This window comes from Apis florea, unplaced genomic scaffold (assembly GCF_048593485.1).
Source record: "Apis florea isolate Af1SG1 unplaced genomic scaffold, ASM4859348v1 contig_3158_pilon, whole genome shotgun sequence".
Taxonomy (NCBI): Eukaryota; Metazoa; Arthropoda; class Insecta; order Hymenoptera; family Apidae; genus Apis; species Apis florea.
In genome coordinates, this window is record NW_028256713.1 from 3,165,707 (window position 1) to 3,178,633 (window position 12,927).

At 38.1% G+C, this 12,927-nt stretch overlaps 2 long non-coding RNA genes across 3 annotated transcripts in view; both read left to right on the top strand.

The window, feature by feature from the left end:
• LOC147657438 (uncharacterized) overlaps positions 1-12,927 on the top strand; it is a 64,802-nt gene that overhangs the window by 10,498 nt on the left and 41,377 nt on the right. Inside the window, exon 2 of the long non-coding RNA XR_015292370.1 lies at positions 2,461-2,654. This is a non-coding gene — a long non-coding RNA (uncharacterized LOC147657438). The remainder of the gene's footprint in view (positions 1-2,460; positions 2,655-12,927) is intronic.
• LOC147657439 (uncharacterized) lies at positions 7,852-8,771 on the top strand. Of its 2 annotated transcripts, XR_015292372.1 has the most exons (4): positions 7,852-8,101; positions 8,158-8,256; positions 8,398-8,468; positions 8,554-8,771. It is a non-coding gene; the product is annotated as an uncharacterized LOC147657439 (long non-coding RNA). The 2 variants fall into 2 exon arrangements; XR_015292371.1 differs by having other exon boundaries at positions 8,398-8,771.

The following is a 12,927-nucleotide window of genomic DNA, read 5'->3' on the forward strand; positions in this document are numbered from 1 at the left end:
AACTTCCTAAACTAGCTTTCCAAGGAGAAAGGAACAAGAAATACCTTGATGCACGATTACCATCAAACAATCGTGTACACTAATCTCGTCCCTTCCAATTCTCAAAAATCTTAAACACCGTTCATACCTTCAATCATTCTTCACGATCTACAAATTCCTAACAACTTTTTAAACTATCTTCCCAAAGAAAAATAAACAAGAAACATTCCAATGTAATTCATATTGAAATTAAATTAAGTATACACGAAAAGAATTCTTTTTCATCGTCTAATATCAATTCTCAAAAAACATCACGCATATTTTTCCAATCATTCTTCACGATCTACAAATCCCTAACAACTTTTTAAACTACCTTTTCAAGGAAAAATAAACAAGAAATACGAAATTCCAGTGCATTTAAAATTGAAATTAAGTATACTAAGAAAACAATTCTTTGTCATCGTCCATCAATTTTCCAATTCTCAAAAATCCCAACTATCAAGCATACCTACAATCATTTCTTAGAGTTTACAAATCCCTAACAACTCTCTAAACTATCTTCCCAAAGAAAAATAAACAAGAAATGCGAAATTCCATTTAAAATTGAAATTAAATTAAGTATACATGAAAAGAATTCTTTTTCATCATCTAACACTAATTTTCCAATTCTCAAAAAACACCATTCATACCTCCAATCATTCTTCACAATCTACAAATCTCTAACAACTCTCTAAACTACCTTCTCAAAGAAAAATAAACAAGAAATATTCCAATGTATTTCATATTGAAATTAAATTAAGTATACACGAAAAGAATTCTTTTTCATCGTCTAATACCAATTTTCCAATTCTCAAAAAACACCACGCACATTTCCACTCGTTCCTCGCGATCTACAAATCCTAACAACTTTTTAAACTACCTTTCCAAAGAAAAGTAAACAAGAAATACCAATGCATTTAAAATTGAAATTAAGTATACATGAAAATAATTCTTCTCCATCGTCTAATACCAATTTTCCAATGCTCAAAAAACACCATTCATACCTCCAATCATTCTTTACAATCTACAAATCTGTAACAACTCTTTAAACTACCTTCTCAAAGAAAAATAAACAAGAAACATTCCAATGTATTTCATATTGAAATTAAATTAAGTATACATGAATTCTTTTTCATCGTCTAATACCAATTTTCCAATTCTCAAAAAACACCATTCATACCTCCAATCATTCTTTACAATCTACAAATCTGTAACAACTCTTTAAACTACCTTCTCAAAGAAAAATAAACAAGAAACATTCCAATGTATTTCATATTGAAATTAAATTAAGTATACACGAAAAGAATTCTTTTTCATCGTCTAATACCAATTTTCCAATTCTCAAAAAACACCACGCACACCTCCACTCGTTCCTCGCGATCTACAAATCCCTGACAACTCCGTAACAACTTGCCAGCCTACCTCTCCGAAGAAAACAACCCTCATACAACGACGAAGCAAGCACGAGCAGTGTTTCGTTATTAGAGAATCCTTCGTTATCCGTCCGCCATCCAATCGCCTAATTTTCGGCCAAACCCTCCCTCTCCCTATCTTAGAGGAGGGAGCGGCGATCCCTTATTCTCCGCACGTTTAACCCTTCCGTTCGATCGATCGGGGAAAGCCGGGGTAAAAATGAGATAAAAGGAGGAAAGAGCGGAAAGAGAGTGGGGGGAGAGGGTGAAATGGATGGGGTAGTAGACAGGTGGTGGAGGAAGAGGCGACAGGCGGGTTTGGAAGGACTCGAGGAAGGCAGAAAGGAGGATGTGCTGTCGGTCTGAAAGGATAGATTGTTAAGCTACGGGTGAATGGGAACGTCTCTCGTCTTTTTACCTCTCGTTCGCCCTTTTCTTTCCCTCCCCCCCCCCTCCGTCTCCGAAGGAGCCGACTTTTCGATTTTCTACGTCGTCGCGAAGAAAGGATATTGTTCGACTCCGGCACGAGCGCGAGCCGGGGGGCAGGGACAAGGCTTGGCTCCCAAGGAGGGGGGAGGGTGGAGCAAGCCACGAGGATTTTTCATCAGCGTTCGCTCAGCCAAAGTGCTGATTAGCGGGAAACCGAGCGCCGATGAAATTGTTTCCTGCTTCGAGCTTCCTTCCTTGCGAATGGAATCGAGAAACGCGGAGGGAGGATCCTTGGAGGGAGGAAGGGAGAGGAAAAATGAATGGGGGCTCTCCTTATTGAACCGGGAGGGGGTGGAGGCACGCAGTGACGAAATGACTTTTTCTTTTTTCTACGCAAAACGTGGGAGAGATTGATCAAAGATTTCGTCAAAAATGAAGCGATCGATATAATTCGAGTGGACGTGTTGTCGATCACGAGTGTCTAATTAGTGATTAGAAATAATTGAATAATTCGTCGGAAATTTTAAGTTGGGTTTTAATTGATTATTTTGTCTCGAAACACGTTCAACTTTGTTTTATCGCAAGATTGATCTTTTTGCAGAGTCTGTTTTTAATACAGAAGAGAAATCAATGAGAGAAGGAAGTAAGGTGATTTATCTTCGTCTCCCATCGGGCGATCAATCGGGGAAGTTGCCGGTCGGATCGAGGGTACAAGACATTCCACTATCATGAATTGACTGTGTGCACTAAACGCTGCAACGTTCGAACATCGATCGAAGGCAAAAAGCTACCCAGGTAAAAGAAAACCACGAGTTTATCCGACCAACGAAAATACCAACTCAAAGATACAACTCAGAGACGAGAGAGACTTAACTTTTCAACTCTCGAATATCTCAAAATATCAAAAAGATCTTTCCAAGATCTTCGTCCCAATCCAAAAATTATATATACTATATCTTTAATCTATCCATCACAAATTTTCAAATTTCGAATCAATCGGGTAGAATCTCGAGAATTCTCCGTCCATCCTGTACACACGTAATCCCGACTTTATCACCAGGAGGACAAAAGCACAAAAGCGATAACAAAGCGGGAAAAGCTTTGGAAGAAGTGAAGAAGAAATAAGAGGAGAGACACGAGCTCTCCCTCCTCCGTTTTAATTTCCGGTTGGATAAATTTTCCAACGCGGGGAAAACCCGACTCGAGACGCGCGGAAGGGGGGGGAGGCCGAAAGGTAAACCCCTTCCTCCTCCTCGTAGGAATGGAATCTTTTATGCGGTCGAAATGCAATCAGGTTGTATTGCACGCTGAAATATCGCCAGCAGGCACGGTTTGGATCGTGTTTGCGTATCCCCGCGACTCTCGATTCTATTTTCCAACGAAATTATTAGCGTGGAAAGGAGAGAGCGGGGGGTGAGGAGGGGGAGGGTGGGTGAGGCGCGCAGGACGTTTGATCGTCGAGTATCGCGGATCGGAAGAATTGGAGTGGTGAATGGGGGATCGAATGGTGTTTCCAGCTTTTTGATTAACACGTTCCAACCAGCTGGGACAAATTTATCTTTCTCCCCACTCGACGCGTTTTTCTTCTTCTTTTTTTCTTTCTTCCTTTCTTTCTTTTGTGTCATCGAGAATACCACTACAAGTCGTTCAAATCGTTTTATCATGGTGGTTAATTTTATGATTTTCATAACGATGTTCTTTTTTTTCTTTTTTTTTTTTTAAATCGTTAGAAGTGTAGATTTTGTGATAAAAATTGATAAATGTACAAAGTATACTGCATATTATAATTGAAAGATAAGTCTCTGTTTAATCTCCGTTTCTTTAGTCGTGTTAATACAAATTTGATTTTGCATAAACACAGATCTAATAATTACCGCTGTGATAATTATACCGCCTCAAATTTTTAGATATTTATTTGCATTTATGCAAAATTTGAATGGCTTATAGATATGATTTAAAAAATCAAAATATAACACACATTATGATATTCGAGGAATGAAGTTTGCTTTCCATGTTTAATAGCAATATTTAATTATTTTCTTTTTTTTTTTAAAGATTGTTAAAAGTGTAGATTTTTTTATGAAATTTTGATAAAAATTGATAAATGCACAAAGTATATTTATATTATAATCGAAAGATAAGTCTCCGTTTAAGCCCCGTTTCTTTAGTCGCGTTTCCACACAAATTTAATTTTCCATAAACATGAAGTTATTACATATGATAATTATTCTCAAATTTATCATTAAACTGCGGATGTTTATCCATTTATGCAAAATCGATCTACGAGATATGAATATAAATAATGATCATAAATATCCATTACGATATTTGGAGGAATAAAAGAAACAGGTTCTTTGTTCGTAATGATTTGATTTTGCGTGTGACAATAATTCTGAATGTCTTGAAAATAAAGAAAAATAAAAAATTCGTATCACGCCTAACAATTTATAATAATAATAATAATAATAATAATAATAATTTCTCGCATATTTTAGCGCAGAGGTGAATGTAACGATAAAAAATAAATATATAAAAAGGGAGACGAATTAATTATTAAGAAACGCGTTTGGGAAAGTGTATAAATTTTTTCCTAGGGATATTCGTAAATTGCGGAGGAAGGAAGGAAGGAAGGAAGGAAAAAATGAATCCGTGCAAGGAATTTATGAAAGGGTGGGACGTAACAAAAATTAATCGCACGGCCCATGCGAGAGCACGCCGGTGAACAATAAACAATGTCAACCGGGAGTGAACGTGTAAAAGTGCTTGGTACGGATTTTATAAACGCGGCTGGATATAGTGATCGTAAATTAGCGCTGTAACACTCTGGAGGAAAAATGTTTGCTGACAAATATAAATTGTTCGAAATTTCTTATTATTCAATATTTCCTTTCTTTCTTTTTTTTTTTTTCTTTTTAAATATTTGAACATTCGATAAATTGGAGGAGAGTCTTGATTAACTTTGAGAAATACATCGTTGTCAATGGAAAAACCTTCGGAAAAATTTAGTATATACTTTGTATTTTCAATATTTTGAAAATTACGGGTGGTTTTCTTTTTGTTTTTTTTTTTTTTTTTAACGGTTAAGAAAGAAGGTTGACGCCGTTGAAACGATTTAAAATCGCGAAAAAAGAATTATATATCAAAGAGGATTTCTTTTAAGAAGGTTAAAGTTGAAGACTCGAAAAGAGGGGATTTATTCCGTATAATAAAAGATTCTTTTTCCCTGTGACGGTATAAATCTATTTTCCATCTCAGCCCCCTTTTGTAAATTCGATAATACCTACCTATAAACGCCATTAAATTCTACCAACCGCTTCTCACTTCACTCGTCAAATTTATATTTACACGTTATTCACTTTGCTCGAATCAAAATTGCAAATTTCCATTCTGAACTAATAATTCTGCCGCTTGAAAAATAAAATATTACATTACACGTAACAATTTAAAAACTGGCAATTCTTCAAAAGAATTAGAAAATAAATTTCTCAATGAAACTTCCAATCATCTATGAAACAATCAACACTCCACTCAAATCGATGAAAAGTCAATCCATATTCGACTTTCAATCGGATGGAAATACATCATTCATACAATATTTCTCAAAGTTACCAAAGTGTTTCGGAATCGTGGCGAAGAATCTTGCCAACCAGATTCAATTCAACACGGGATATGATCGTTCGTCTCCTCCATAATCGGTCGAGCATTTTATTACCAGCCTTCGCTTCACCGCAGAACGACGATTAACAAGGGAGCCAACACCGATAAGATAAGGGTGTTCCAACCTGGTGTTTGGAATGTCACAATTAGCGGAAGTTTATTCCGTGCTTAAACAGAAAGTTGGAGGCGGATTTCAAGCGGAAATCCGGCGTTGATTTCGACCGACCGTTCATCGCATTCCTCTTGCCATCCACGATTGTCCCATTAACTCTGGAAGCGACGATAATGAAACACCTCTGCTAATAAAATCTGTCTCCATTTCCACGATGAATCGATCATATCGATGATGGATACTCGTGATCGGAAACGGAGGATCGTTTTTGGGATTGGAAAGATTTAAAAATTTATTTTCGAATCGATTTTTTTCAATCTTGTATAAAAAGTTGGAAATTGGGGGAGGAAAAATAACGAGGAATCAGACTTCTAGGATATTTTTCTTCTAATTGCTCTGTTCTTTGAGAGGATTTGTAAGGGATTGGAGATCTTCTCGGGAAAATTTTTATTCTTTAATAGTCTTTCGTTCAATTTTTGAGAGCAGAGGAATTATAATTTTTGTAATAAAATTTATTAACAGAGAGACGTGTTGAATTTCCGTTGTTTGAATTTATCGAGAAAAGTTTTCGTTGATCGAACGTTATTATAATTTATCTCGAATGTGAAATAAAAATTTCTAAATAAATTAGAAGAGGATTTGGATTTATTTTGTTTTATTAATCGGTCCAAGTTCGAAGATAGATTTGTTTTGGATAGTTCGAGAGAATTAATTTTCCAACTCGTAGCCAGACACCGGTAAAATGGAAACTTCCCCCAAGATATTGCCGCATCTCTCGTTAACTTGTGGATATTGTTAACATGATCGACGTTAAACTTATCTGTATTGTACAACTTGCTCTCGTAAACTGTTCGAAACCACAACTTCCTTGAGTACGCGCGCGCATATATACATTCTTAAAAAAACGTTTCAACGTTTAAAAATTTTACAGTCGGTCATTATTCTTGTAAATTTTTATCTTTCTAGATCTGAAACTAAACAAACTAAACTGATCACATATATACATTCTTAAAAAAACGTTTCAACGTTTAAAAATTTTACACTCGGTCATTATTCTTGTAAATTTTTATCTTTCTAGGTCCGAAACTAAACAAAAGTATATATTAACTCGTGACACTCGTCGAAGAAAAATTATTATCGAGATAAAAATATCCTTATCCTCGTGATAATCCCACCTCGAACAACACCCATTCGGTGAAATGGCCGCGATTCAATCAGAACAATCCGTTCATTTCCGCGATAACCGAGCTTCAAACGAATATTTCGAAGTACTCCAGTTTTTGTTTAATTCTTCTCGCGAACAAAAACCGCGAAACGCGAAGCGTTTCGTTTAAATTACGCGCCATTACCCCCTCCCTCTGTGTCTGGTTTCGATAACAAACGAACGCGTTCGAAGGAGAAACGAAGGGGGGGTCAAAGGATCAACACAAAGTGATAATTAGCCGAACAAAAGGCACGTACAATACTCTCCCCTCCCTCTCTCTCCTCGCCACTCTTTTTCACGCCCCCACGAAACACTTTCACAACGTTTCTCGACAACGAACGACGGCCCAGGTTTGCTCGAGCGACGAACACGCGATTTCTGTATAATTAAGAGGCTCGTAATGGGTGTCGTTTTAATTGCGAAATCTTTGGCCCCGCCTTTCTTCCCCGTGGAACAATAGGGGAGCGGAAGTGCGTTTCGCGAATTTCGTGAAAATGGCGAGCGAGGTGGTTTGGGGGGAGATGGGTTTTCAGAGGAACTGCTTCTTCTTCGTCTTTATCGACGATCATGTTTCCACTTCAATGCCCTCTTCGCGCACTTTCATTTGCCTCTCTATTTATTTTGGCTCTTTAAGCTACGGTTCCTCGAGAACGTTTTTTGTCGTGGAGGCTATCATTTCATCGTCGATCAGAATCGTACATCGATTCAGAAAAATTTTTTGTCCCGAGAGAACTTTTCACGTACGATCAAAATTGAGAGGCATAGAGTTAAACTCTAAAAAAAAAAAAAAAAAAGAACTGAGAGAGACGCCGCAAGAGATGCTACGCAGAATAAATTTAATCGTTGAACGGATACGTGGGAATCCGTGAAAGGAAATTTCCGAGAAGACAGGAATTTAAGTTAGAAAGATTCGGCTAATCTTTTGTGGCGAGAAAGGTGTGCAACAACGGAGGCGTTGTCACGGAGAAAAAGTTTGGGGAAAGGAAGGTGACGTCGCGTTGGAAGGACGTTTTTCAGATACGTATGTCGGGGTCGATGGAGAGGCATTGGTTGGACGATAATCGGCAAAGGGAGCGAGCGGCACTTTGAAAGGAAATGCTGTTCGAGCCACGTGGCGCACCGATTTACGAGAGTGTTTGTCGTCGTCGTCGTGGCCACTTTGGCGAATAACGGTGGAGCGCGAACATCGTGCAAGGAGACGAGTGTTCTTCGCTTTGATGGCTTAACTTTCTGAATTCTGCGGGGATTCGCCGATTCTCCTTTGTGCAGGTAAATCGACGTAACTTTCCATTACGGTGTTCTCCAATTTTTTTTTTTTCTTTCAGTGACGAAATGTAGGAGAGATAAAGAATGGAGGAGTGAAAGTGTTTCGAAGAAGAAAATATCGATGGCGTTCTGCCTAATACGATTCTCATCAGCAGCAGGTGTAATATTTTTCAAAAGAGCCTACTTTTTTAATCGTGAAACACTCTTCTTCGATTGTTATTCGATTCGTTATTTCACGCATCCAGATAAATTTTGTTTTTTAAAAGAATTAGAATGTATTTTAAGAATGAAATTTTTAGGTTATGTTCATCTTACTTTCCTCGCTACAAATACGTGGAGATAAACGAGAATGGATAAAAGTATCGAAAAAGTGAGATCGTAACACCTTTCTTCGATTATGAATTTTCTTTTTTCTTTTTAGAAAAGTATCAGAATTTTAAAAATTAAGTTTTTAGGTTATGGTCACGAATCTGTCGATTCATCTTACTTTCCTCGCTACAAATATATGGAGACCAACGAGAATGGATAAAAGTATCGAAAAAGGATCGTAGAATATTATCTTATGCGTTATCACGTTATGAATACTTCAAACTTGGAAGGTGGATACCTCGAGCTCGTTTCTCTAAATTAAATATTTCGTGCAATTCGAAAAATAATGCGAAATGTGATTACTCTCTCTACATGTTTCGTTCAACAATGTCAAAGAATCAATAAAAAAAAAAGAAAAAGAAAAAAATACACGGCTAAACAATGCATCCGTCTCTCTCTCGAAAAAAGGTAATCATACAACAGCCAATCGTATCGAGATCATCGAATGTAAAAAAACGAAAAGAAAAGTAAAAAAAGGACGCGTTTCTCATTTATCCACGATCCGCCCTTGCCGAAAATTGCGTAATTCCCTCCTGGACTATGGTTAACAAAAGGGTATCCTAATCATTGATTTTCACGGTTTCGCAGAAAGGCAGAAAATCGTTTGCGGTGAATCACATCTAAACACAACAATGGGAGCTATATGATCAACAATGGGGGGAGGGGAGGAGCCGCATTGTTTCCTCCGTCATCATCCATCCACCTCCCCCGCAACCAACTCGCGATTCCATCATCAGAACCCTGGAAACTAAAACACAAAGGCCATTTCCAATCACCGATACTATGCTACTCGCGTCTTTCGCCCTCTTTCCGATAATCCTCTCCTTTTTTCTCCCTCCCTCCCTTCTGCGTTCTCAGCTAATGCGAAACGCACAGCCTCGCACAATAGTTCGATAATCTCCGCGAGCATCGAGGGTGAAAGTCGTTTCTTCGTTGCGCAAAGGCTGTGTCTAGGGGCGGGTCGATGACATCGAAATATTGCACGTGGATGAGATGTTTCAATTTTTGCAACATTTTGGATTGTAGAGAAGCGCGAAGAGAAGGAAAAAAGTTGGTTTGTGAGATGGCTTATTATTTCGATTAAATTGTTAATTTAACTTTGCAAGGTTTAAAGGTTGCATGAAGTCGCAACGAATGTATCGAGGCTCTTCAAGTAAAAAGTAATCGCGTTGTATAAGATCGAATTTCTATTTATATACGTATTTCATTGTTACGATATTTAAGATGGCTCTTTAACCGCACGTGGCTGAGAGAGAAGAAGGAGGTGAAAGAAAAGTATCAGCAATGACGCACAATTAGAATGGAAGAATCGAGGGGACAACTCTCCCTAATACGATTCGTTAACAATTAAAGAAACAGCTGGTGTGGCCGTACGAATATTATTTTCAAAATGGAAGAAGAGGGGTATATACGTTGCTTCTTTCAATCGTGAGATCGTAACACCCCTCTTCGATCATTTATTGTTTCGTTTTTCACATATAAGAGATAAATTTTTCGAAAAGAATTAAAATTAGCTTGTTAAAATTGATTAAGTTTTTTTTTTTTTTTAAGGTTATTAAGCTCGCACGGATCTGGTCGATTCGTCTTACTTTGCCACGAATATGATGCGGGGATCGATGAGAATGGTGTGCAAAAATTTTTTCTACCCTTCAGCCTCCATGAAGCTGGCTCGAATATTTCAAAGAAAACGAGAAAAAAAAAAATACCGGTGTCCGTTTATCCGGATAATAAATAAACGTTATCGTCGGGGCGCAGAACGATTAAGCAGAAAAAGTCACGCGACGCACGGCCATTTGTACAGGATGTGCCGTGGGTGGACAGGCAAGTTTCGCAAAAAAAGTTTAAGGCGTGTAAAATCGCATAAAATTGGGGAAATTAAACGGTTCTCGAGGGGTAATAATAAATGTCGCGTGTCGTTTTTACCGAATGTATTCCAAGATATTTTTTGAAACTTTTGCTCGTTCGTTTCATTCTATCGCGTTTAATTCGCGAATTTCCTACAATTTTTCTATACGCGCCCGTTTAAACAGAATTGCGTATTTTCTTTGCACGTTAAACGACCTACTCTTTTTCGTCCCGTTTAATCGTAACGTGGTTTTAATTATGTTATAAAATGTACGTTCGCCTCTACACGAAATGGCTCCCAAGTGTCCAAACGCGATTATTTTGAGAGATACATATTCGCTTTTAATTTAATTAAAACGACGATATCTCCGTTTCGGCCCTCCCCCCCCTCTCTCGATGTGTTTTTCTCTCGATGCGCCAATGGTGAACATTTTTTAACATCGCGCGGTAATTTTGCAAAATTCGGTGTAAACACGAAAATAACGAAAGTTCCAAAAAAAAAAAAAAAAGAAGAGCAAGTAAATTTTTTCGATAAAAATTCATTTCTCTCTCGTTAAATATCCTTCTTGCTCCTCCTCTTTTACAACTCTTTTTTTCAAAGATCCAAAATTAACGTGATATTGTCACTTCCCCGTTTATCCGAAGATTTACTTTCAAACGAAACCTCGTCTCGGTTAGAATTTAATCCGAAAAACCTTCCACCTCAACAAACGTAATAAACCGTTCAATTTCCTTCAGAAGCACCGTCACAATTTGAAAAGCTTCGGTTTCACGCCAGTTCTAATTCAATAAATACCGTTCAATCTCGTTTCTTTCAAAATTCCCAACCTCGATCTCGAAAAACAACAAGAGAACAATAAAATCCCTCTTTCCAAAAGTAATCTCGGTCGGAATGCGGTGGATTTATCGAAGGAAAAAAGACTCCTCGACGGAAGCGCGCGGTCAAGTTATCGCGAAAAAGGGGGAAAAATTTATGCGGCGAAAATTTATGCATCCCGTTGAAATTTTCGAAAATGAATTTGATCCTGGCCCTGTTTAACCGGTGCCTGTGTTCGAACGGAAGCGCGACGATACGAAGGAAGTCGGGGTGGAAAATTTATGGCGGGTTGGAAATTCGGGCGTGGAAAGAATTGTTTCGTTTCAACGGAAAATTTGGTTGAATCGTGCGAGCAATTGTGCCTCGCTTTCCCGTTGAGGGGATGGAACCGGAAGGGGTTTCGAAACGTGATGATAACGTTTCGGGGGATGTAAGAGTGGAGTTTGTTTCGCTATGGTTTTTCGGATTTCTGCTGGAAACGCAGTGATTTAGAGGACGCGGTGATAGTGAGATTTCGAAAAGTTTGAATTTTAATTGTGAATAGATTGAATTATATTTTTTGTGGGTACGTTTGATGATAGAATACTGTTTTGTACTCGTTGTTTGTTGCGCGGATTCCTGGTGAAACGTGTGATTTAGAGGAGTGAGATTTCAGTGAAAAGTTTAATTTTGTTTGTAGATGAAGAAGGTTAAATCATAATATTTTGTATATATAACGAATGTTTAATGCGGAAGATTGGTATGGAAAATTGGTACTAATATTATCGATGAAATAAGGAATTAACTTTCGATTAAAATTTAAAAAAAGAAAAGTTACATCTTGGCGATGAAACAAGCTCTCTATTCTGTCACCTAAAAAAAATGATCTCGAGCACCGTTTTCCCCAGATATTAAATTTAAAAGCGATCTATCAGTGACAGGGATGATTTATCGGGCATCTCGACTCGTGGCCCTAATTCAATCAACCGACCCCTTTATTTACCCAAGAAACATTCCTAACATCTCTCAAATAAAACTCATCGCGCTTGCATAATATCACAAAAATCATCGATCGTTACTTCGCGGAAAAATTCACGTCCATTAAATTCTCATTTACGCCCGGATTATCTCGCAACTCGAACGAAACTTTCTCGTCCTTTAATAATCCACGAACCTCGTGTTACGATGAAGACAAACTTTAAACTTTTTCAAAAAAAAAAAAAAAACAACGAATCGAGAAAGAATTTCAAAACGATTCCATCCGCCAAAGAAAATCAAAAAAAAAAAAAAAAAGAAAAATAATCGAAACGAAAACATCCAACACCTGCATCTCTGATTGCAAACCATCCATTCTCCTCGATCCATTCTTAAACCATACAAAATTCACAACCATTAAACGTTCTCGTCTGCGTCTATGGGGCGAATGGTCCAATCTCTTTCCACCGCTCCGTCGATAAAAATGTAGCCGATCATCGGGTGACCATTAACCATCGGTGTCCTCCTCCGTGTGCTCATTTAAAATTCATGTTTCCATTACCAGTTTCGAGCGAAGCGAATGTTGGTCGAGTCGAAAAAAAGAAAGAAGGAGAAAAAAAGGGAGAGATAGAGAGAGAGAGAGAGAGAGAGACGAAACGGAAAAGGCAGCCCGCTTCCTCCCTCCCCCTCGACAGATCGAAACACGGAAACGAAGGAAGATGGCGCTCCTCCCCCCCCCCCCGGTTGGATCGTATATTTCATCGAGTTGGTGGCTACTGAAATTTATGTCCACGGTGGTAACCCGTTTTATCAGGGACGAGAAGAATCGCGCGGATATTTTATA